The sequence below is a fragment of the Dasypus novemcinctus genome, chromosome 10 (genome assembly GCF_030445035.2).
Source record: "Dasypus novemcinctus isolate mDasNov1 chromosome 10, mDasNov1.1.hap2, whole genome shotgun sequence".
In the NCBI taxonomy this organism is placed as follows: domain Eukaryota; kingdom Metazoa; phylum Chordata; class Mammalia; order Cingulata; family Dasypodidae; genus Dasypus; species Dasypus novemcinctus.
The window spans coordinates 85,522,550-85,548,827 of record NC_080682.1 but is presented as its reverse complement, the minus strand read 5'-3'; the positions used below and the strand labels follow the sequence as shown (position 1 = coordinate 85,548,827).

General features: G+C 39.8%; 1 protein-coding gene and 1 pseudogene across 3 annotated transcripts in view; one reads left to right on the top strand and one right to left on the bottom strand.

Annotated features, from left to right (window-relative positions):
- Nucleotides 1–26,278, bottom strand: part of DENND5A (DENN domain containing 5A) — a 115,020-nt gene that overhangs the window by 86,417 nt on the left and 2,325 nt on the right. The window lies entirely within an intron of this gene.
- LOC101425013 (RAC-beta serine/threonine-protein kinase pseudogene) lies at nt 2,188–3,761 on the top strand (annotated as a pseudogene).

Below are 26,278 nucleotides of genomic sequence, written 5' to 3'. Positions count from 1 at the left end.
CAATTCACCAAGAAGAAATAACTATACTAAATATTTATGCACCTAACCTGGGTGCCCAAAGATACATGAGGCACACACTGGCAAAACTGAAGGGAGAAATAGATATCTCTACAATAATTGTGGGACACCTCAACACAACACTCTCAGCACTGGGTAGAACATCTGGACAGAAGATAAATAAAGAAAACAGAGCTTAAATAATAAGATAAGTGAACCAGACCTAACAGACATTTATAGAGCATTACAACACAAAACAGCATGATATACATTCTTTTCAAGTGCTCATGGATCCTTCTCCAGGATAGACCATATGTTGGGTAATAACAAGTTTCAATAAATTTTAAAAGACTGAAATTATACAAAACTCTTTCTCTGATCATAATTAAATTAAGCTGGAAGACAATTTCAGACAGAAAAAGGGAAAATTCAAAAATATGTGGATATTCAACAACACACTAGTAATAATCAGTGAGTCAGAGAACAAATTGCAAGAGAATTCAGTAAATATCTTGAGATGAATGAAAACGAGAACACAACATGCCAAAGCCTATGGGAAGCACAAATGCAGTGCTGAGAGGGAAATTTATAGTCCTCAATGACTACATTAAAAAAGATGAAAAGCTAAAATCAAAGACTTAACTGCATACCTGGAGGAACTAGGAAAAGAACGGAAAACTAATTCTAACCAAGCTGAAGGAAAGAAAGAATAAAGATTAGAGGAGAAATAAATGAAATACTCAGATATGTATTCACCAAATACAATGAATGTCTCATGATGATGGAGGAGATTGTTGTTATGGGGGGAGGAGTGGGGTGAGGGGGGTGGAGGGTATATGTGGACCTCTTATTTTTTTAATGTAATATTTTAAAAAAAGAAAGAAATGAAATTGAGAATAAAAAAAGCAATAGAGAGAATGAACAAAACCAAAAGTTTGTTCTGCAAGATGAACAAAATCTACAAATGCTTACCTAAACTGACAAAGAAAAAAAAAATAGAGAGAACATGCAAATAAATAAAATCACAAATGAGGGGGGAGATACTGTCACTAACCCCACAGAAATAAGAGCATCATAAGAGGATACCATGAACAACTGTATGCCAAAAACTAGACAATGTAAAGGAGATGGACAAATTCCTAGAAACACAGAAACAACCTATACTAACCCTAGAAGAAAGAGATGACCTAAACAGACCAATTACAAGTGAAGAGATTGAAAGAGTCATCAAAAACCTCCCAAAGATGAGAAGTCCAGGACCAGATGGCTTCACAGATGAATTCCACCAGTCATTCAAAGATGATCTAATACCAATCTTGCTCAAGTTCTTCCACAAACCTGAACAGGAAAGAATGCTACCAAACTCATTCTATGAAGCCTAAAACATTACTCTAATACCAAAACCAATAAAGATACTATGAAAAAAGAAAAGCACATTAAACGAATTACATATTTTTTGGAATATGCACACAATGGAATACTATTCAGCTGTAAGAAGAAATGAAATCAGGATGCATATGACAACATTGAGGGTATTACGTTGAGAAAATAAGCCAGACACAAAAGGACAAATATTGTATGGTCTCACGAATATGAACTACATACAATAAGTAAACTTACAGATAAACTCTAATACGTTACTAGGAAACGGAAGGTGGGTTGAGAATGGGGGATGATGCTTAATGTACATACCATTATTAAAAAGGTTAACTGTAAAAATGTGGAAATGAATAGAACCGAGAATAACACATTATAATGCACATAACTAACAGTGCTAATCTATAAATATGATTGTGGTTGAAAGGGGTAGTCTGTGGAAGTAAATGTCAATTGAAAGGAAACTAGAGAACAACCCAGGTATGTATAACAGTAATGTCACTGGTAGATGAAGACTGTGGTTAAAAGTATAAACATAAGAATGCTCTTCTTTTACAAAGTACTAAGAATGTGGTGCTACATGGGAAAATAACAACTAATATAACTTAGGACTATAGTTAACAGTAAAATTGTAATATTATAATATTTTACAACAACGGTAGGTAGATATTTTTTCAGTACAATAATAGAAGGGGGTTGGGCCTGGCTCGGAGAAGGCGTCGCCCGTGCCGTTGCTTCTGCCGGGGAACACAGGAAGCGTGAGCAAGCGCAGCGTGGCAATGGGCGGGAGTAGAACCCCGCCGGAGGGGCTGGGCGGCCGCCGGTGACAGGCTGTGCTCTGTCCACTGCGCCTCCTGCATGTCCTGCTGTCCTGAGCTGCCCCAAGCTAGGTGACAGCGTGTCACGCTGCCACCATGAACGAAGTGTCCGTCATCAAAGAAGTCTGGCTCCACAAGCGTGGCTAATACATCAAGACCTGGCGGCCCCGGTACTTCCTGCTGAAGAGTGATGGCTCCTTCATTGGGTATAAGGAGAGGCCCGAGGCCCCTGACCAGACCTTACCCCCCTTAAACAACTTCTCTGTGGCAGAATGCCAGCTGATGAAGACTGAGAGGTCCCGGCCCAACACCTTTGTCATAAGCTGCCTGCAGTGGACCACGGTCATCGAGAGGACCTTCCACGTGGACTCTCCAGACGAGAGGGAGGAGTGGATGCGGGCCATCCAGATGGTCACCAACAGCCTCAAGCAGCGCGGCCCGGGCGATGACCCCATGGACTACAAGTGTGGCTCTCCCAACGACTCCTCTGCAGCTGAAGAGATGGAAGTGGCGGTCAGCAAGGCGCGGGCCAAGGTGACCATGAACGATTTCGACTATCTCAAGCTCCTTGGCAAGGGCACCTTTGGGAAGGTCATTCTGGTGCGGGAGAAGGCTACCGGGCGCTAATACACCATGAAGATCCTGCGGAAGGAGGTCATCATCGCCAAGGATGAAGTTGCCCACACGGTCACCGAGAGCCGGGTCCTCCAGAACACCAGGCACCCCTTCCTCACTGCACTGAAGTACGCCTTCCAGACCCACGACCGCTGTGCTTCGTGATGGAGTACGCCAACGGTGGGGAGCTGTTCTTCCACCTGTCCCGGGAGCGTGTCTTCACCGAGGAGCGGGCCCGGTTCTACGGCGCAGAGATTGTCTCAGCCCTGGAGTACCTGCACTCACGGGACGTGGTGTACCACGACATCAAGCTGGAAAACCTCATGCTGGACAAAGATGGCCACATCAAGATCACGGACTTCGGCTTGTGCAAAGAGGGCATCAGTGACGGGGCCACCATGAAAACCTTCTGTGGGACTCCGGAGTACCTAGCACCCGAGGTGCTGGAGGACAACGACTACGGGCGGGCCGTGGACTGGTGGGGGCTGGGCGTGGTCATGTATGAGATGATATGCGGCCGCCTGCCCTTCTACAACCAGGACCATGAGCGCCTCTTCGAGCTCATCCTCATGGAGGAGATCCGCTTCCTGCGCACGCTGGGCCCCGAGGCCAAGTCCCTGCTTGCTGGGCTGCTTAAGAAGGACCCCAAGCAGCGGCTCGGCGGGGGGCCCAGCGATGCCAAAGAGGTGATGGAGCACAGGTTCTTCCTCAGCATCAACTGGCAGGACGTGGTACAGAAGAAGCTCCTGCCACCATTCAAACCTCAGGTCACATCCGAGATCGATACCAGGTACTTCGATGACGAGTTCACCGCCCAGTCCATCACCATCACCCCCCCGGACCACTATGACAGCCTGGGCTCCCTAGACCTGGACCAGCCGACCCACTTCCCCCAGTTCTCCTACTCGGCCAGCATCCGCGAGTGAGCAGCCCCCGCCGGCGCTTCAGGAGACACGCACGGCTGCCATCCCCTGCTGGGTGGCGTTAATTTTGCCTTTTTTGTTTGTATCCCTGTCCCTCCCCTCCTCACCCCACTTCCAGTTCTTAGCCCTCTCCCCAAAGCTGGGGTCCCTGCAGCCCTTGCCTCCAGGGAGCGCCTGGTCCCACCCCTCTCTGTACCCAGACTAGTATTTTTAAGACTCTGCACCTCTTGCCCCAGGACTGGGCCTTGGGGGTTGGGAAGATTCAGGTTCTTAATCAACACCAGCCCCAGTGAGGGCGAAGCCTGGAGCCTCGGGGCCTGCCTGAATTTCTGCCCACCTGCCGCTCCTGCTGCTCCAGACAGACAGAGGCTGCTTCTCGTGGGACACGGCGATGCCTGGCAGCCAGGGCTGTGGTACTCAGGCCTGGGTGGGGCAGTCCAGCCCCTTCCCCCCATGGGGGCAGAAATGCAATAATCCCCAGGGCCAGGCAGGGGCCTCTGGACGCTGTGGGATCGGAGTTTGGAGGCCCCTCAAGTGCCCACGGCCAGGTCCTTGGACCTGCCCTGTGGGGAACCAGGAGGGACCCCGGGGGCAGGCACTGCCTCCTGGCCCTGCCTCCCTCCCCCACCCCCAAGCTGCTCTCCCGATCCCGGGGAGGAGGCAGGAGGAACATTTGGGGGCCAGGCCCCCCGCCCACCCCAGCCCCGTGCCTTACCAGGCCTGCCTTCAGCTGGCCTTCCCTCCCGCTGGACCTCGGGCCTGGGCCTGGCCCTGTCGGAGGGGCTGGGGCCGCCCTTCCCTCTGCTTGGGCGGAGGCTGCCCCCGCGGCTGTTACACGTTGCACCAAGACAGTATTGGGCCCCGTGGACTTGGGCCGGGGTCTCTGGTACGCATGTGGTGGGGGTGCCTCTGAGAGGGGAGGCTCCCGGGCCGCCTCGCCCCTGCCCACTCTCCAGGGCCTGTTCTGCAGCCTTAAGGTGAGCATGAGTCCGTCAGTGCTGTGGGCACACGTGTGCGTGCCTTGGACTGTGTCAGTGGGCATCCCTGTATCTGGGATGCGGATGCACGCTAGGGTGTGTGTGTGTGTGTAAGAGAGAGAGAGAGGGCGTGTGTGGGCCCTCGAGTGTGGGTGCGTGGTGCGTGTGGGCTTGGGCCCCCATCCCTGGCCTAAGCAGTTCATTCTGTGGGGAGAGGGGAAGGGAGGGTGCTGACGGAGTGGGAGGAGCCACATCTGGGAGCCACCTGCTGCCCTGCCCACCACTCCCCTCTCCCTGCCCCCAACATCTCCAGGTGTTTGCATTTAGTTTTTATGGTTTTGATCCCCCCACCCCACCTCGTGTACTAGGCAGTTCACAGAAGGGCGTCACAGGGTGGGGTGGGGGGCCTTTTTCCTCTTTGTGAGTGTATGTTATCTGACAGTACTCCCCCATCCCCACTGGCCTCTCCCCGATCCTTGTATTTTTACGGTACAAGCAATAAAGACACTCGTTTCAGAAAATAAATAAATAATAATAATAATAATAGAAGGGTATAAGGGGGAATTGGATTTTTTCTTTTGGAGTAATGAAAACGTTCTAAAATTGACTGAGGTGATAACAGCATAATAACTCTGTGATGAAAATGAAAGCCACTGAATGCACATTTCGAATGGACTGTACAAAGCATGGGACTGTTTAACACAGGGAATCCAGTGGTGGATAATGGACTGTGGTTAAAGGACAAATATGAGAACATTTTCTCCTGAAAAATAATAAATATATAATAATAATAGAGGGTGTTAATAATTGGGTGCCTGGGGGAAAACACACCCAATGTAAGATATTGGCTAAATAAATACTGTAAGTGTAAATATTTTGATGATGCTCTTTCATAGTTTGTAACAAATGTGTCACAACAATGCAAGATGGTGGTGGTGGGGAGATGTATGGGAGCCTTGGATGATGATATGCGTGTTTGTTTTGTAAATTCCAAATTTTACTATACATTTATTGTTTATGAATGTTCATGTATGAATGATATACTTTAATAAAATTTTATTAAAACAAAAACTCCTGGATCCTGTCATTGTACCAAACTCCATGTTACCCTACCTTCTAGCTATCAGTAGGACAAATATGGCCCTTAATAGCTTTCCCTTACTGCTGGAATGATAGAAAGTTAATAAATGAGGCTAAAACAGGGAGCCCAAACTGCCAATAAGTGACCTTAATAAGAGGAACATGCAGATATAAGGCTAGGACCTTCTAACAGTCCTTGAAAGAAAACCAAGACTAAATTAAATCCACCGCTGTTTCCAAAGCTTTAAATGAAAAACTAGTTTTGGGAAAGAGCCCAAGAGAGCAAATGCCATGTAAATTTCTTTCTCTCCAGCTTCTTAAGGTCCAATGTCTTCCACATCTCTCATGCTCTCTTGTCTGTTCAGATTCTGAAAATTAATCAGCTCCATTTAAATAGCAACCCTACAAAAACTGCTCCTCCTTTTAAGGAAAATCATTAGGTCTGCTAAATGCTAAACTGGGGACCTAGCAGAATAATTAACAGTACAGTAATTCTCTGGTAATTCAGTTATTTATAGAGGTAATAGAGGCAGCTGATAATCTTCAAGCTATTACAGCCAAATACCATTATCTCTCTTTTTTTCCCCACTATTCTTTTTTCAGTGTATCTTGGTACATCCTTGTTTGTTTTCATTTGTCCCTCCAGCTACCTCTTTAACCCTAGCTCCCATTACTATCCTCTAAATATCATATGTTCTAGCCAAACAGGATGACTCGCCATTGCCTACACATGCCCCATGGCTCACCCCACTTCTACCTGGTCACATTATCCTGGTCAAGGTCTTATTCAAATGCCACTTTTATTGCGCAGCCTTCCCTAACTATTGCTAACATACGTGATTGCTCTCCCTATCTAGAATCATGTATTCTGTAATGGAGTTAAATGGTAATATCTTACCGAACTGTGACTTCATTGAAGGCAAGATTTACATCTAATTCATTTCAATCTTTCCACCTCCATTTCTATTGAATGTTAACGTCTCTTGAATAGAACTACATTTGCTATTCTTTCCAGAGACTGATAAAATGCCTTAAAACCTTGGTACAGGAGACAGAGAATTAAACATTGAAAAAGTCCCAAATCACAAAATGATACCTTTGATTAAAGCTCAACCAATCGGCATGATATTATAAAGCAGTAAAAAAAAAAAAAATTCATTATCTTTGATTTACTAAACACACTAAAATAGCACTCCCAAAAGCATAAAAAAAGTATAGCCACTAAAATAGTACCACCCCAAAATAAGTAATTTCTCATATATACATATTTATGACTGCAAGAAAAAGAAAAGCAAATGCCTAATGACAAGAGAATAGTTTGGCTAACTATTACACATTAAGGCTAGAGAAAACAATTTAACCACTAAAGCAAACATATGGATACATTGAAACACACATAAGAAAAGAAAGAAAACTAAAAATATTTAATTTTTAGAGTCAATGGCTTCCAACTAGAGGATTATAAAGGATTCAGTAATGACAGGGGCATCATTTTTGATATTTCAAAAGCTATACTGAAAATACATATATATATATTACAAAAATTAAAAGATCAAATTTCTTTGCATTAATTGGAATTATATTAACCTCATGTTGTACTTCTAATGATTTCAAAACAATCAGAAATTATTATTGCCAAAAATGTCTTTAATCAAGAATTTTAAAAATCCAATTGTAATTTTATAAATTCAGAGGTTTTAGAAAATAGCTTTTTCTAACTATTTACTATGGAAAGTACAATGAATTGTTATATACCCATCACTCAGCTTTGAAAATTACTAAGTTGTGTCCAGTCTTGCTTCATCTGTATATTCCCATCCAAGTTTATTTTAAAGCAAATCCAAACATATCATTTTATCTATAATATTTCAACATATTTCTAAAAGGTAAGGTCTTTTTTTTATACTATAACCACAATATTACCAAAGAAAAATACACCTAGAAAAAAATCCTTAATGTGAAACTTCTAGTCAGTGTTCAAATTTCCTTGTCCCATCATTGTTTAAATGTAGCTTTTAAATCTCTGAATGGACCTAAAGGAAATATAACAGTACTTAATAGTGAAAAAACATATGCTTCCTGGAATTTTATGTTTCCTATAAAGTTTTTTAAGGGCATGAAGACTAAAAAAGGCAAGACATTTTTTGTGTATAAATAAACCACAGCCAAATCATAGAAACTAGGTCCCCTGGTATAAGAATCAGGGAAAAGAGATGGATAGAGCCAGGTTAGATTTTCAAAATATTTAACTATCAGTGCAGTATAGGTGCCAACCAATTTTAACATTGGTTATAAACATATGGCATAGAAGATGGATATCAACCCAGGACAGCGTTTTGACTAAAGAACAAGCAAAGAGGCTACAGGAACCTACTTTCCATGCTCTGAAATCCAACCCTGCCTGCAGTGGAGCAATATGCTACAAGCACATCAGTCAAAATCACAAGGAAAGTTGCCAAAGGTCATGATAAACCTTTCATCTACTTGGCACAGCTGTTATCTGCTAGATCAGTACAGTTGCAACTGATCATCCTATCATTTATCAGTTGAACTAAGCAAAATAAGTATCCTCTTTTAAGCAAATAGCATGGTAAAGTAGAAAGAGTTCTCGATTCTACCATGACCTGGAATACAGGTGCTGCTGCCTATCTCTAAAAGTAAAAACTGTGTATCTAGCACTGATAACTAGGAATGTTAATACCCCCAACCCCTAAAAGTACACTGCTACAGGTCACAGCTTTTCTGATGTGCTTTAGCTTGGTAAAGAATGTTGAGAGAATCCTGTGTGACTGTTATTTAGAATCTTTTCCTAAACCAAGAGTACTCCATGACCATTTAAAAATAAACCTACAAAAACATACTTGAAAGAAGAGGAGAAGGAGAGAGCTCTTGAAGGAAAGTGAGAAAGCCTGGGTTCTAGGCCTGGTTCAGTACAATCTAGCCTTACACTCTGGACAAGTCACTTTTATCCTCCTGGGCTCTAGTTTCTCTACCTGCATATATAGCACCTACCAACTTCCCCAGTCTCATCTCTCACCACTCTTTCCCTACCTCTTTATACATTATTTGCACTGACTCACTTGTAGCTCCCCCAATACAGCAATATACCAAATAGAGCTTTATCATGCCTTCACTCTTATGCACATGCTATTCTCTGCCTGAAATGACTTTCATACTGGTCTTGCCAGGTTGGTCAACATATATTTATTCAAGTGCGCATTATCAAAATTCACATATCCAACAATCTTGCCATTTCCCCGAAGTTCCTGTGGTACTCTTTTGAGAGAGCTATCTTCAGAGCCATATACCAGCCCTAACACAAAATCTACTCCTTCGAATGTAGTTCATATGACATGGTTTTCAGTTCCCTCATTACTCTCGTTCCCAGAACTGAAATCAGTACTCTAAGTGTAATCTAATACCATTTAAACTCATACGATCTTGGAAATGCAAAATGATGCAGCTGCTTTAGAAAACACGATTACAGGGTCTGGCAACATGAATTGCTCAGTTTGTGAAAATATACCACAGGGTACGCTTTTATATGTACATTTTACTGTATGTATATTTGTTTCAATTAACTTTTTTTTTTTTTTTTAAAGAAAAGAGAAACTCTGGATTCTCACAGATCAGAATTTGAATCCCAGCCTTTCCAGATACTAGCTGTGTAACCTTAGGCAAGTTATTCAACCATGTTGTACTTGAGTCTCCTCATCTACAAAATGGGAATAATAATAGCATTTTCCTCTGATGGTTGCTAACAGACTCAAATAACATAGCATATGTAGTAATATTACTTTATCACCACTTCCCATCAATGTCAAAATTACATAAAAAATTAAGTAATGGAAAGAATAGAAATGTTAGCAAGAGCGATTATTTTATGGGTACTCATCATGTGCCAGGCACTGTTCCAAGACATTTAATGTATTAACCCATTTAATCCTTACAACAACCCTATGACAGCTTCTATTTACATTTCCATTTGAAAGATGAAGAAACTGAAACACAGAGAAGTAGACTGCTCGAGTTCACACAAATAGTAAATGGAGGATCTGGGTTTGAAACCCAAGTTACAGACATAATCTTTTGATTCTACTCTCCTTTACTATTCCAGGAAGGAATCTTATCATTAGGAAAAAAATCACAAATCTTTATTTTTAAACAGTTTTCTCAGTTTGTACATTATATCATGGAAAACTGGATCCCAAATTCAAGCCTCAGCTCTGCCACTAATCAGATGCATAAACTTGGACAAACCTCACAGAGAGAAGTCCAACATACTCCCATCCCCACCCACAGGTACCCATATCCACCAACTTCAACACTTTGATACTTTGCAATATCATTCTATCCACCCATCCACCCACCCACCCATCCATTCATCTTCTGAACATTTGAGAACAGGTTGCACACATTATATCCCTTGAATACATAACACTTTCATGTACATTTCCTACAAACAAGGATGTTCACTTATATAATATCCTTAATTGGAGTTATCAAGCTCAAAAAACACATATAAAGCTTACATCCTGTTTTCCACTTTTTTCTCGTCCCAATAACATCCTTTTGAGCCTTTTTTCTCCTTTCTTAGATCCCATCCAGTATTATGTATTGCATTTAATTCTTTCTCTGTCTTTCTTTCAATTGTAGATACATATATACAACATAAATCTTCCCATCCCAACACCCCCGCAAGCATACCATTCAGTAAGATTAATCACATTCACATTGTTGCAGTACCCTTACCACCATCCACTACTAGAACTTTCCTTTCACCCCAAACAGAAACCGTATACTCATTTTGCATTAAGTCCCCTTTGCCCCTGCACCCCACCCCTAGTAACCTGCACTCCACTTTCTGTCTCTATGCATTTGCATATTCTCTTCTATTTTCTTTGGGGTTACCATGGGGCTTTGATATCAACAACTTCAAGAGCACACATACACTATGTTCCTATAGTCCTCCAATATCCCCACCTTTATGTAGTTCATGACACAAATTACATATTGGACAAGTTTCTCAGATCCCTTCTGTTTTAATTTGCTAAGCTGCTTAAAGCAGATACGATAAAATTGGTGGCTCTTAACAATGGGAATGTATTAGCTTACAAGCTTACAGTTTTGAGGCTGAGAAAAACATTCAAATCAAGGCATCATCATGGCAACGCTTTCATCCCAAAGACTGGCTACTGTCAATTCTCAACTTCTCTGCCACATGGCAAGGCACATGGTGGTGTCTCCTGGTTCACTGTTTTCAACTTCTTGCTTCTGTGGCTTTCTCTCTGTATTCATCCTTTTAATAAAGGACTCCAGTAAGAGGATTAGGACCTATCCTGGGCCACACCTGAACTCAAATAACCTATTCAAAAGGTCTTACTTACAATAGATTTACACCCACAGTATTTGATTAGCTTTTTTTTCTTCTGTTTGTATCGTCTTTTTGGTGTGTCGCTTCCCTGTGCGGGGGACCTGCACCTCTGAGTAGGTCTGGGACACCTTTTTTCTTTTTTTTTACCAGGAGGTCCCAGGGACCAAACCCAGGTTTTCAGTATGATAAATGGGAGCTCAACTGCTTGAGCCACAGCCATTTCCCTTTGATTAGCTTTAAGAGCATGATTTTCTGGGGTAGATACAGTTTCAAAGCACGACAACTCCCATCTACACTTTCTCTATTATCGTGTGAGTCCAAAACCATTGATGTATCATTACATTTTATGCATTTGTCTTTTAGAACCTGTAGGAAGTAAAATGGATTTACAAATAAAAAATATATTACTAAGTTGTTGCTGTTTTTTGACCCATGCCATTATCTTTGCCAGAGCTCTTTTATTTCTTCATGTGGTTCCAGTCAAGTGCCTATGGCCCTTTCCTTTCAACCTGTAGAATTCCCTTTAGCATTTCTTGGAGGGCCAGACTAACAGTGACAAAGTCCTTCAACTTGTTTATCTGGGAATATTTTCTTTTCTCCCTCATTTTGTCATTTTTAAGATACAGAATTCTTGGTTGGCAATATTTTGCTTTCAGCACTTTAAATATGTCATCCACTGTCTTCTTGCCTGCATGGTTCCGATGAGAAATTGGCACTTTATCTTATGGAGGCCCCCTTGTATATGAAATATTGCTTCTCTCTTACAGCTTTCAGAATCCTTTTTACATTTGGTATTCGATAGTTTGAATTGTACCATGGTGTGGTATGGGTCTATTTGGGTTTGTGGACTGCCTACTTTAAAATACAATCTAAAAAGGGAAGCGGATGTGGCTCAAGTGATAGAGCTCCCGCCTACCATATGGAAGGACCCAGGTTCGATCCCTGGGTTCTCCTGGTGAAAAAGAAGAAGAGAAAGCGTGCCCACATGGTGAGCCAGTGCCCGCGCAAGTGCTCGTGTGGTGAGCCAGTGCCCGTGTGAATGCCTGTGTGGTAAGCCAGTGCCCGTGCAAATGCATGCATGGTGAGCCAATGCCTGCACAAGTGAGTCACACAGCAAGATGATGAAGTATCAAAAGAGAGTCAAGGGCGAGAAGCAGATTTGGCAAAAATGGACAGAGCATACACCTACCACATGGGAGGTCCAGGGTTCAAACCCAGGGCCTCCTGACCCATGTGATGAGCTGGCCCACAAGGACTGCTGATGCGCACAAGGAGTGCCATGCCACTCAGGGGTGTTCCACGCGTGTGTAGGGGAGCCCCACGTGCAAGGAGTGCACCCCGTAAGGAGGGCCACCCAGTGCGAAAAAAGTGCAGCCTGCCCAGGAATGGTGCTGCACACACGGAGAGCTGACACAACAAGATACGCAACAAAAAAAGAGATACAGATTCCCTGTGCTGCTGACAAAAATACAAGAAGACACAGAAGAACAGGCAGTGAATGGACACAGAGAGTAGACAACTGGGGGGGCGTTGCGTGGAGAGAAATATTTTTTTTTAATCTTAAAAAAGAAGAGTCAAGGTGCAGTGCAACCAAAACCAGGAACTGGGGTGGCGCAATTGACAGGGAACCTCTCTCCACATCAGAGGTCTCCAGGATCGAATCCCTGTGAATCCTAGAGGAGAGAAAATGAGAAGAGAAGACAACACAGAAAGCAAAAACAGCAGGGTGGGAGGAGGGTAAGGGGGGAAATAAATAAATCTTTTTTAAAAATACAATATAAATACAAGGCAGCCTAGGGATGATGATGATTATTGATGATAATGACAACAGTATCTGACTAGTTCCTTCACTGCTGTGCTACTTAAGAAATATTTTATTATAGATAAGAATGTTCTACCTTTGCAGAAGTTTGATTTTTGTCTGAGTTACACAGCTTCTGTCAAATAAAGTAAACCAAAATCATTTTTACACTAAAATCCTATGACATCTCTAAATGAAAAGTGTAAACTAGTACAGAGCACTGGTGGTATTAATCTCCTTTCCCCTTAACCGTTCTTCCTGCTCCTCTCCCTTTTACTCCTCTCTATTTCTTGTTCACAAATGAAGAAATTCAAGACCTATACTTTAGACTTCCTGTGGTGGGTCATATGGTGGTCCCCCAAAAGATATAACCACGTCCTATGTGATGGTTAGGTTTGTATGTCAACTTGGCCAGGTAATGGTGCCCAGTTGTTTGGTTAAGCAACCACTGGTCTAACTGTTACTGTGAGGACATTTCATGGACTTAAATCATTATTAAGTTGACTGCATATATGGCTGATCACATCCACAATCAACTGAGGAGACCGCCTTCAACAATGAGAGACATCTCATCCAAACAGGTGAAGGTTTTAAAAGAAGAAGTGATTATTTCATCTCTACTTCAGCCAGCCAGCTTCTCCTTGGGAATTCAATGAAAACCTTCATTGGAGTTCATAGCTTACAGCCTGCCCTGCAGAATTTGGACTTATGCATCCCCACAGTCACATGAGACAATTTTATAAAATCTTGTAATATTTGCAGATATGGGTCCTGTCAATTTTGTTTCCCTAGAGAACCCTGACTAATCACTCTAATCCCTAGAACCTGTGAATGTACCTTATTTGGACAAAGGATCTTTGCAGATATAATTAAGGATCTTGAAATGAAGAGATCATCCAGCATTATCTGGGTGAGCCCTAAATCCAGTGACAAGTATCCTTATAAAGTAGAAAGAGAGGGCACATATACAAGAGAGGAAGAAAAAGACTGGAGAGATGTGGCCACAAGCCAAGGAAGCCAAAGAATGCCAAGAGCCACCAGAAGCTGGAAGAAGCAAAGAACGATTCTCCCCTAGAGCCTCCAGAATGAGTACAGCCCTGTTAACACCTTGATTTTGGACTTCTAGCCTCCAGAATTATGGAAGAATAAATTTCTGTTGTTTAAAGCCACTTGGTTTGTGGGGATTTATTCCAGCAGCTATAGGAAATGAATATACCTGCCAAACCACATTTCCCCCCGACTCTGTAGCAAACTCACCAGGTTTTCTAAGCAAAAAAAAAAAAATCCATGATTACCCTTCAAAAATACCCCAATTCCAAAAATCCAAATGAACAATAACAGGAATTATAACAGGCATTAAGAGACAATTCACAATACAAATAGAAAGGGTTAATAAATAACTTTTTAAAAAAATCTTCCTTAGCAATAGTCAAAGAAATACAGATTAAAGCATAATAAAATCCAAAAAATGGGAAATAAGGAGTGTTGGTAAGGATGTGGAAAAAGTGAAACCCTCATTTACTGCTAGCAGGGATGTAAAAATAATGCAGCCATTGTGAAAAACAGTTGGCAGTTCCTCGATAAGTTAAACATAAGCGTTTCCACATGACCTAGCAATTTCATTGGGTATATATCTAAAAGATATATTACATGGGTGTATATCCAAAAGAACTGAAAACAGGTGTTCAAACAAAAACTGGTACACAAATGTTCACAGTAGCTCTATTTACAACAGCCAAAAGGTAGAACAAACCCAATGTCTTTCAACTAATGGACAAACAAAATGTGGTATCAGGATTGACATTCTGATACATGGTACAACACAGATGAACCTTGAAAACAATATGCTAAGTGAAAGAAACCAGATATAAAAGGCCACATAATATATGATGCAATTTATATGAAATATCAAAATAGACAAATTCATAGAGACAAAAAGCAGATTAGTGGTTTTTGGGGCCAGGGGAAAGGGAGAATTGGGAGTGGCTGTTTAATAGTGTAATGATATGAAACTGCTGGACCCAAAAAAATTATGTTTTTAAAGTTAATCCATTCTTGTGGGTGTGGACCAATTGTTACGTAGGATCTCTTGGTGATTTAGGGTCTTGAGACGTGTCCCACTTCATTCAGGGTAGATCTTAACCCTTTTACTGGAGACCTTTACAAGAGGATGAAATTCAGAGGAAAAGGAGAGTCACAGAAGCAAGAAGATAGAAGCAAAGAAACAGAGAAAAGAAGGGAGAGACCAGCAGATGCCACCATGTTCCTTGCCACATGACAGAGAAGTCCAGGATCACAATTGGCCTTCAGGAAGAACGTATCATCTTGATGATGTCTTGACTTGGACACGCATGGCCTCAGAATTGTAAGCCTGTAAGCTAATAAATTCTCATTGTAAAAGCCAAAATATTTCATGGTATCTGCTTTGAGCAACTTAGCAAACCAGAACAAATGGAAAGGACATTTCCTTTTGGAGTGATAAAAATATTCTAGAACGAGAGAGTTGTGATGGTTGCACAACGCTGTGCATGCACTAAATGCCACTGAACTGTACGCTTTAAAATGGTTAAAATGGTAAATTTTGTTGTGTATTTATTCACAATTTTTCTTTAAACCATAAAGACTGTAAGTTAGGGGTAAGTGTAAATTGGTATAGCATTTCTAAGAAATTTGTCATTACGTATGAAGTATTTTCAAAGGTTTATTTAACTTGACTGAGTTATAGATATTTATACTAAAGCAACACATTCAAAGGTTTATATAAAGCATATTCATTGCAAAATTAGTTATAATAAGGAAGTATAAACCTACAATACAAAGAGTGAACACTAATGTAAACTACGGGCTATATAGTTATTATTATAGTTATAATATAATGTTTCATCAATTGCAGCAAAGGTATTACACTAATACAAAATTTTATTACTAGGGAAAACTGTGAGTTGGAAGTATGTGTGAACGCTGTACTTTCTACATGATTTTTCTGTAAACCTACAACTACTCTATTAAGAAAAAAAAGTATAAACCACCTAAATGCCCAATAATCATTAAGTAATTTATAGTTTACCCATATTTGGGAAATAAACAACAATTAAAATCATGTTTGTAAAGAAAGCTTAATGATATGAGAAACTATCCAAGATATATTTAATAACACGGGGGGAATCATTAACATATAACAGTAAATTAAAAAGGCAGGAAACAAACTATATCTTATGACCCCAGTTTTATAAATATATACTATGTGTGCATATAGTTTTTTCACTGCAAGTATTTATGAAGTTTTGATGTATTTCCTGACAATCTTTTTAATATATACATATATATTTGGAATATATATGACAAAATATTCCTTACAGACAAAAAGCTTCCACAAATCAATGAGAAAAAGATAAATAATACAATAGAAAAATGAACAAAGGATCTAAATTGTTAATTCATAGAAGAAATATACAAATGTACATGAAATATATGAAAAGATGCTCAACTTCACTAATAACTAAATTCAAATTAAAACAAGATATTTTTTCTAGCAACTGGAAACAATTTAGAAAAGCAGTCACTTTTTATTTATTTTTAAAAGATACTTAGATTACATAAAATGTTACATAAAAAAATATAAGGGATTCCCATTTGCCCCCTTCCCACACCTCCCACTTTTCCCCATATTAACACCCTCTTTCATTAGGGTGGTACATTCATTGAAATTGATGAACACATTTTGGAGCATTGCCACACAGCATAGATTATAGTTTACATTGTAGTTTACACTCTCTCCCACTCCATTCTGTAGGTTATGACAGGATATATAATGGCTGGTATCTGTCCTTGGAATGAACAGTCACATTTTATTACAGATGCAGAGAAACGAAATCTTATACAGTGATAGTGGGAGTCCAAATTAGTGCAACTTTGAGGAAGGCAATTTGGCAATATCTACTAAAACTTAAAATGTACATTCCTTGACTCAACAAAGTCCAGATTCAACAATTAATCATACGGAAAGACTCCCACATATGTGCAAAAATGTATGTACAAGGATATTTAAAAATAGAAAATGTTGAAAAAATGCCCATCAGAAATCTTCACACTGATGTGGGATATTCTTTTAGATTATATGTAAATACATAATATATTACTATATATATTCTTTTAGATACCTACTTTTTACTTCACCTTAAGTGGGTTTCTCTTCCTTATATTTAGCAAACAGATTTAAGATCAATGGAATTTTGAGAATATTTCATGATACTGAGAAATATTCATGAGAGTTGGAACATTAAGTGAAAAAAATCAGGACACAAAATTTTACTTACATTTCACATTATCACAAAATATAAAAATACATACAGATACACCCACACGTAGTAAAAATTGGGCAGAAATAGTTTGTGTGATAATTACACACATATATACACATATAAAAATTAATCAAACTATACACTTAGGATTAGTACATTTTACTGTGTTTAAGTTAACACCACAACAAAAAAATGTTTTTTGTTTTTGTTTTTGTTTTTGTTTTTTAACAAAAAAATGTTGACACTGGAAGGAACTACATAAAGACATCAAAATGGTGAAAGAGCAATAAAGAGGAATTACAAGTGACTTATATCTATACCTTTCTATAATTTCTAAGTTCCCTATAAGACATATGCATTTTATAACTCAGAGTTTAATTTTTAAAGAGAGAAAATACCACTGGCCTATAAGGCCCAACATTATCTTTCCCTCACATCCTCTCTCCTTACCTCTTCTGTATCATCTTCTACTATTTCCTACCCTCATTAGCCTCACTGAGTTCCTCTAATAAAGCAATCAAGTTTAAGGCCTTTGCACTGCCTACTTCCTCTGCCTGAAATATTTTCTCTCTATATATATACACACGGCTCACTCCCTTAACGCCTTAAAATTCTTACCCCAAATGTCACCTTCTCAATGAGGCCTACCCTGACAGTCCTATTTAAAAGTGCAACATCCACCTCCACCCTGCCCTATCATTCCAGATCCCATTTATCACACTATACTTTTTCCATGACCTTTTTCATCTCCCAATATACTATGTAAGATACTTTTTAATTATATTTATTGCTTAATGTTCTCCCTCCACTAAAATGGAAGATCCACAAAGGCAATCACATTCATTTATATGTCCCAAGTACCTAAAATAGTAATTGGCAATTAAGTAGAATTAAAAAAATAATAGCTGAATAAGTGAATGTAAGACAAATATAGAAATCTAACTTTGAGGTCCTCTAGACAATAACTGCCTGTAAGACAGTAGCTCTCAATTACAAACATAATCTCCATCATGTCATCACATTTATTGCAATCATTGCTATATGTCCGACTCCTCAAAATACTATGAGCTCAGGGGCTGTATCTCATATATCTTTTTAAACAAGTGCTCCATTACTAAATTAGTCTTTCAATAACAGAAAGATATGTGGGAGAGGACTTCAGGCACAGGGAGAACAAGCTTTCAATTCTTGCTGTGTGATCTTGGGCACATCATTTAAATTCTCTGCACTTTTGTTTCCTAATCTATAAAATAAGGAAAATGCAATCTAATATCTAGAACTGAACTGTATTCAATAAAAAATGGCTATTAATTTAATCATCGTCTATTAATAACAGGGATGGTGTACTAATCTAGCCTCTCTTTCTGGCCTGTGTACCCCATGACTCACAGAGTACCAGTGAACTGACAAGCCAGCTGAGACTAGCACAAAAGTGAGCAGAACAAAGCTAACTGGTCCTAATAGACACTAATTCAATGGCCTTGGCCTTATTAGTACCACACACAAACCAACTGAGTCAAGCAGCCTCCAACAGAGCTAGATCAGCAAAACACAAACCCTCCACAAAACACTAAATATTCTTCTAGTAGAAAAAACTACCATACCACTTTCCACACACAGAAAAGGAAAGTATGCTTCTTACAGAAGTTGTGAGAAAATATGGGGAAAAGATTATTAGATAATTATTTAGCAAATGGACTTAACACTATTTGGACATACACAATTTATGAGTTCAGCAAAACTGGATGTGTAACAGGTGATCATTTATAGTATTTCCAAAGGATATTTATCCCAACAAAAGATTGTGACCCTGGATCAACCAAACTGATTAAATAAATTAAAACTCAATTCATTAAAAAAAAAAAAAAAAGGCATTGTGAGTTCCTGTTGGAATTTCTAGCCATCCGGCTTATCCCAGGGAATTCAGATCTTCACCTTTATCAGCATTTCCAATTTGCTGCCTTCCCTACAGAGTTCAGACTTGCCAGCCTCCAAGGTCACATGTACAAATCTATTTATGCACAAACACACACACACACACATACACACACACCCTCTTGGCTTTGTTTCTCTGGAAAACCTTGATTAACATAAGTACAAAAATACCTCTACATCACCATCTTAGCTTTAAGTCTGAGTCTGGCTCTTGGTTTTTTTGAGTATGGTAATACAATTACACTTCTTGCTACTCCTCTCTTCTGTGTCACCCAAATTCTCTTCTTACCCAGTACTCAGAAAAGTTGCGGAGTTTGGTTTATTAAGTTCTAAAAAGTTAAGTGCTATGCCTTACATTAGAAAAAACATTGTTACATATAATTTTTTGAAAATCAGAATATGCAACCTCTGTCCATAATTAATACGATAACCTTTATCAAGCACCTTCTATGTAAAGTACTGTCTTCCAGCAAAGCTAAGAAATTTCCCTACCTGACTCTGAGACTAGAATTTATAATATATTATAGATCTGTAATGTTTCACTTTTTTAAATGACCTACGGCTTTTATAATCAGGAAAAAATAAAGAATTTTTTTTTAATGGTCACTGTCAAATAAATAATCTCGGGCAAACAAAAAGGTTTATGAGACACATAACCTACCCAAAATAAAATCTGACTTTCTACAACAATGGAACAATATATCCTACAATTAATATCTATCTTTCTAATTAGGCTAAAACATTGTTAGGGGGCCATTCTAAATCTACAACACAAGGAAAGGAAATCAAGGACGATGCAACTGAGAAAAGGAACAAGTCCCTTGACATTCCTGCAAAGTAATTTAAAAAATGGATGTAATTTGTTACAAATTGGGTTTGTCTATTTATTTGTCTTGTAAATTGTGGCCTATGATTACTATTTCTAAATCATTTGCTCCTCTATCTTCCTATCTTTAAAAATTGGATAAGTTTCCTTCTATCTTCCCATATCCTTTCATTTTAAAACAGGGTAAATCAGAAATCCCAGACAGTCCCCAAACTACAACCACAAAAGATCCAAAATGCAGGGTATAATGAGGAATTTCCAAGGTTAACAGAGGTAAACCTTTTTTTTTCCCCAAAGAAAAGAGACGTCAGGTAAAAATATATATATAACATCCTGAAATAGTCACACCAAAAAGAGCTGCTTAGAAGCAAAGTCTGGGTAATTTTTGGTCTAAGAAAAACATTTCCAGAACTGGTAAGAGGGGAGAAAGCAGCAAAAAACAACAAAACAACAAGAAACAGCCTTACTACAATTAGTAAAGGAGTGACCTGGCTGCCCTAATGACACAGCTCCTCTATTGCAAGATGTGTTAAGAGGCTGAATCAGAGAACCCAGGCCATAGCTCTGCTATTCAATGGTTAACAATGATTTTAGTCCACAATAAGTCATCAGCTTCTGAAAGGCAAGGCATTCTCTCTCTCATTGGACCTTGTTATGTCCTGCAGATACCTAAAACATATAGCATATAACAAAAATATATAACATGTTGGTTCCCTCATGTGTATCCAAATTCCTCTAAACCACTTGAGAGAGATTCTAATCCAGGGGATGTCAACAAGAATTTGGAGGTGAGCCAAGCCCACCAGAGTTAGCTAAAAAACAAGCTTATAAAAAAATATAGAAGGGAGTGGATACAGCTCAAGTGACTGAGTGCCTGCTTCCCATGTATGAAGTCCAGGGTTCAAACCCTGGTACCTCCTAAAAAAAAAAGAAAGAAAAAAAGATATAGGACTCGAAACAGGTAGTGTTGTACCAAAGGAGGCCTCAAACAAAGAAAACTTTATTTTTAAACTAGAAAGAAAGAAATTGCTGAGCAGAATCTAAGAGAATTTAGTTTAAGTACCAAACACTGAGACTCAGGATTTCAGTGTCATCAAAGTAAAACCAACGTACTTTCAACATGACCCTCCCTACCTGAGGGAGTAAAATGGAGTTCTCTTAAGTTCTAAGAATATACATTCTTTTTTAACTAAATTTAGCATGGAATTTTAAACTGCCTTATGTGGGTCTATAATTGTTTTCTCTGTGTGTTGGTCTTTCTCCTGACTTTTTATTTGTTCCATCTTAAAAAAAAGAACACATGAGCTAACTTAGGAAACCTCCCTCTGCTAATGCAGGCCTGACCTGCTCTAGAAGTATCCACAGATGCCTAAACTATGCCATCAGGATTCTGACTCTTGCTGCAGCTAGGCCACTGGGTTTCAGGGTGGATTTTATAAAGTGACCATGACGGAATCTGCCCTGAATCTATCAAACTGGTAGAAGAAAATAAAAACAAGTTTATGACAGGGAGCTGTACAGAACATATGTCCAGGGTGCATGGTAATGTTTGGATATACTCATAGTGGCAACAATTAAAAACCACAGTAGGGGGGGTACTGGGTTCCTGGCCAGTGGTGCTCTGTCGTGGTCCCTAGGGGAGCAGTGACAGTCTCCCAGGTACAGCGGCGGGGACCGGAAGGGAGTGAGGGTTCAACAGTGAGCCCCTGATGCTAATGACTATGCTTGTGAGCTGATAAGCCTAAAATAAGAACAAGGCCTAGAGCAGCATTGTGCCTGGGAATTTCCTCCTGTCAGCCTTCATGTTACTCAAATGTGGCCAGTCTCGAAGCCAAACTCAGCATGTAAATGCAATGCCTTCCCCCCAGCGTGGGACATGACACCCGGGGATGAGCCTCCCTGGCACCGAGGGACCACTATCAACTACCAACTGATGATGCAACTGGAAAATGACCTTATATGGAAGGTTCAATGCGGATCAGCAGAATATCCCTGTCTACATAAAATAACATGACTTTAAAATGCTGTTTGACCTAAAGTAAGGGGGAAATGGAAAGGAGAAATGAGTTTATATGGCTACGAGTTTCTAAAAAAGAGTCTGGAGGCTGGCAGAAGGATTGCCCTCATGCGCAACTGAGCAGAGTCAGAGAGACAGATAAAGCAGATACAACCCCCAGATATTGGTTCCTTTGAGGGCTAAAGAGACCCATGGGAGTTATGGTCATGGCCGATGGGGTTAACTACCAGGTCAGATGGCCCCTCATTGGAAAGGGTGTTTATGTGTGATGAATCTGGACTCAGATGGGATCTCCCTTCATAAGACTTTCATGCTAATGTGCTGGAGGTGCAGTTAATGTTGGGGTTTAAGATATATTTAGGGGATTTGAATCTCTGGACTGACAATGTGATAGCCAGGTCCTGAGCCTCAACAGACTCCAGCACCTACAATCTGATTTATTGGACTTACCACACTCAGCTAAGATGGAGTTGAAGAAGGACAACCACCACACCATGGAGCCTAGAGTGATTACAACTGAAAGTGGGAGGATTGCATCCAGCATCCATGTGGAATCTGAGCCTCCTCTTGACATAGAGGTGCAATGGACACAACCAATCCAATGTCCACATAGAAGAGGTGGCATTGGATGGGGAAAAGTGGACATGGTGGCTGATGGGTATGGGGAAAGGCAGGAAGAGATGAGAGGTGGAGGCGTCTTTGGGACATGGAGCTGCCCTGGATGGTGCTTCAGAGCAATCACCGGACATTGTAAATCCTCACAGGGCCCACTGGATGGAATGGAGGAGAGTATGGTCCATGATGTGGACCATTGACTATGAGGTGCAGAGGCGCCCAAAGATGTACTTACCAAATCCAATGGATGTGTCATGATGATGGGAATGAGTGTTGCTGGGGGGGGGAGAGGTGGGGTGGGGGGGTGGGGTTGAATGGGACCTCACATATATATTTTTAATGTAATATTATTACAAAGTCAATAAAAAAATAAATTAAAAAAAAAGAAAAGAAAAAAAAAAGGAAAAAGGAATGGATACAATAAAAACTCTAAATGTAAAAAAAAAAAAAAACAAGTTTAGTTCCTACTGACTCCCTGTTGGAAAGTGGTGCATCAAACTTTTTATTGCCACTTTATCCCTGGGAGTATAGCCTTTCCTCTTTTAAAAAAGATACACTTCTTGGCTATCAGGGATATGCAAATCAAAACCACAAAGAGATGCCACTTCACACCCACTAGATGTGATACTAACAAGTGTTGGCAAGGATATCAAGAAAATGGAAACCTCAAATACTGCTGGTAGGAATATAGAATGGTGTACTATATTTCACTTTGGAAAACGGTCTGGCAATTCCTCAAAAAGGTGAACACAGAATTACCAGCAATTCCACTCCTAGGTATATATCCAAAAGAAATGAAAGCATACATTCCCATGAAAATTGAACACCTTTTGGTTCATAATAGCCAAAAGGTGGAAAAAGTCCAAATGTCCCCTCAACTGATTGATAGAAAAAATAAAATGTGGTATATTTATATAATGGAATATCATTCAGCAATAGAAAGGAATGACATACTTGCCAAATGCAATGTACAAACTTCACTTGGATCCTAGTTAGAACAAACATAAAATAAATGGACACAAATGGGGAAATTTAAACTCTGACTGAATATTTAATAATATTAAGTAAGTGCTGGTATTCTTTAAGATGTGAAAATGGCATTGTAGTTTTTAAAAAGCTCTTCTCTTTTAGAACTATATAATGAAATTATTGACAGATGAAATGATACCTGAGATTTACTTCAAAATAATCCAAGCCATGGTGGGCAGGGAGTGGATTGCATAGGAATGAATCACAATTGGCAGTGAATGATAATTATTAAATTGGTATGATGGGCACTTGAGGCTTCATTATCCTATCTTCTCAATTTCTGTATATATTTTAAGTTTTCTATAATAAAAAGTTTAGATAAATGTAACCGATGAATATATGCAAACAAAAAACTGCTCTGAACTTAAAAAGAGAAGGAAAAAAAAAGAAATGACGTACTGATACAGTACAACAGGGATGAACCTTGAAAGCATTATACTAAGTAAAAGAAGCCAGACAGACAGACACAAAAATCACATATTATATGAACCCATTTATATAAAATGTCCAAAACAGGTAAATCTGTAGAAACAGAGAAATTAGTGGTTGCTTAATGCTGGGATGGGGGAACTGGAAGGAAAAGAAGAGTAACTGCTAAGGGGTATGGGGTTGGGGCTGGGGGTTGGGGTGGGATGGAGTGAAGAATATATTCCAAAATTGAGCACGGGGATGATTGCACAACTCTGTGAATATACTAAAAACCATTGCATTGTACACTTTAAATAGGTGAACTGTATGTCATTTGAATTATATCTCAATAAAGCTTATTGATATATACACATATATATGTACGGAGAAAGAGAAAGAGAGAAAGTACACACACATAAATGATAAATCAAAATGTTAACAACTGGTGAATCTAGGAAAAGGGTGTATGGGAGGTTCTTTGCACTATTCCTATCAGTGCTTCTTTAAGTGTGAAAGTATATAAAAATAGTTTTTAAAAGTACTAAGATAGCCTTCATGATAATCACACAGTATTCTTTCTTGACCTGAAACAAGCCTGCACTAGGAAAAACTACCATAACGTCTGCTCCTGCCACATCCAAACACATAACTTACTCATCCTCCCTACTCATCATATTACTCCAAAATATGCAAAGCATCACATTAGTGGAAGAAAAGACAGAGGAATGAAATGTGGCAACAGAAATAAATGTGCTCCAACTTTCTCAGGGTCTCAGTTTCTTCATCTATAAAACCAAAAGGTTATAAAATTTCTAAGGGAGCTTTCGCGTTTGACATTCCATGATCTTGAAGTTCTAGAAGTAGGACCTGACCAGTCCTCTGATTTCCCTGGACAGTCAGCCTTTTTTCTCTCTCCCAGGGATGACATTAAGAGGCTATTTCCATGTATTCTCAGTGTTGTTAAGTAGAACATACAGGGCACTTAACTGTCTCCCATTTATCCAAGTCCCCAGCCCCAGCTCCTTTTCAATTCTTGACAAGGGGCCCTGCCCAGAGCCTGGATAAAGTTGTAGTAATGGATGCAAGAATCTAGGAGACTTACATCTCAATACTGGGTACAGGTAAGTTCAGAGCACTTAAAGACTCGAAGGTAAGAAATACGTCATAAACATTCTGGAACCTTAACTTTCAAGCACAGATAGGGAAAACAGACTCAGGAATACCACTTTACAATAATTCCTTTTCCTGCCGTCACATGGTGAGGTATCACCTCTGCGATAGGAAGAAACAAGAAAAATGAAAATGTACAGGACACCCACCCAGAAGTTGTGGAAAGAGGGACTGGACTCTGGCACCATATGCCTCCTCACTCAGGATAGGCCATGGAAAACTTAAGTCAGAAGCAATTCTTCCAGATTTGTTCATCTAACTGACAAGTTCAAGAAGCCAACAACCCAGTTCACTTCGCTGATAACATTTCCTGAGTTTGGCTAATAGAATACCTTTCTCTCCTTCCAACCCAAAGAACTTTCTCTATTAACTAGAAAAGAAAACAAAATTAACAATTTTCACACTTTGCTCAGTTCCTTATACAAGATATAGCTGCATGACTGCTTGAGTCTGCAAGGAAGAGGAAGAGCTGACAGAGACTCCTATAAAATCCACTGATCTGCATCTATATTCTATGTTTACTCTTGCAGGGAAGAATGAATCTTAATCCTTCTCCACAAAACCAAAAGAACACTAAGCATCTTTGATTTGTTCATTCTGACTTCACTTTTAAAGAGTATAAAGAAGCTATCTGGGGCATAAAACTTAATTTGCTTCGAGAGACTGCAGACTCCTCAGTACCTCCCAGGAGAACCTAGGTGCAATTCACAATTTCCTGTAGTTTCGCTTACTATGACATCATCAATTTTGAAGCTATAAAGCAGGCTGAAGAGAGAAAATGCACCCTGGAGAGTCTCAGAGAGTCTCAGCACAGACACCTATAGAGTTACTTGCATTCTGTGTTGTTTTACTCAATGATACACTCTGGGTGGTCCATAGTTCCCAACTAACCCACGAGAAATGAAATGAAGGTTTAAAAGAAAAAAAAAAAAACCTTCAATCAGAATCTATTTTAACAAAGGCCACCTACTGGATAAATCGTCTTGGAATTCTACTACTGCAACTACATTAAACA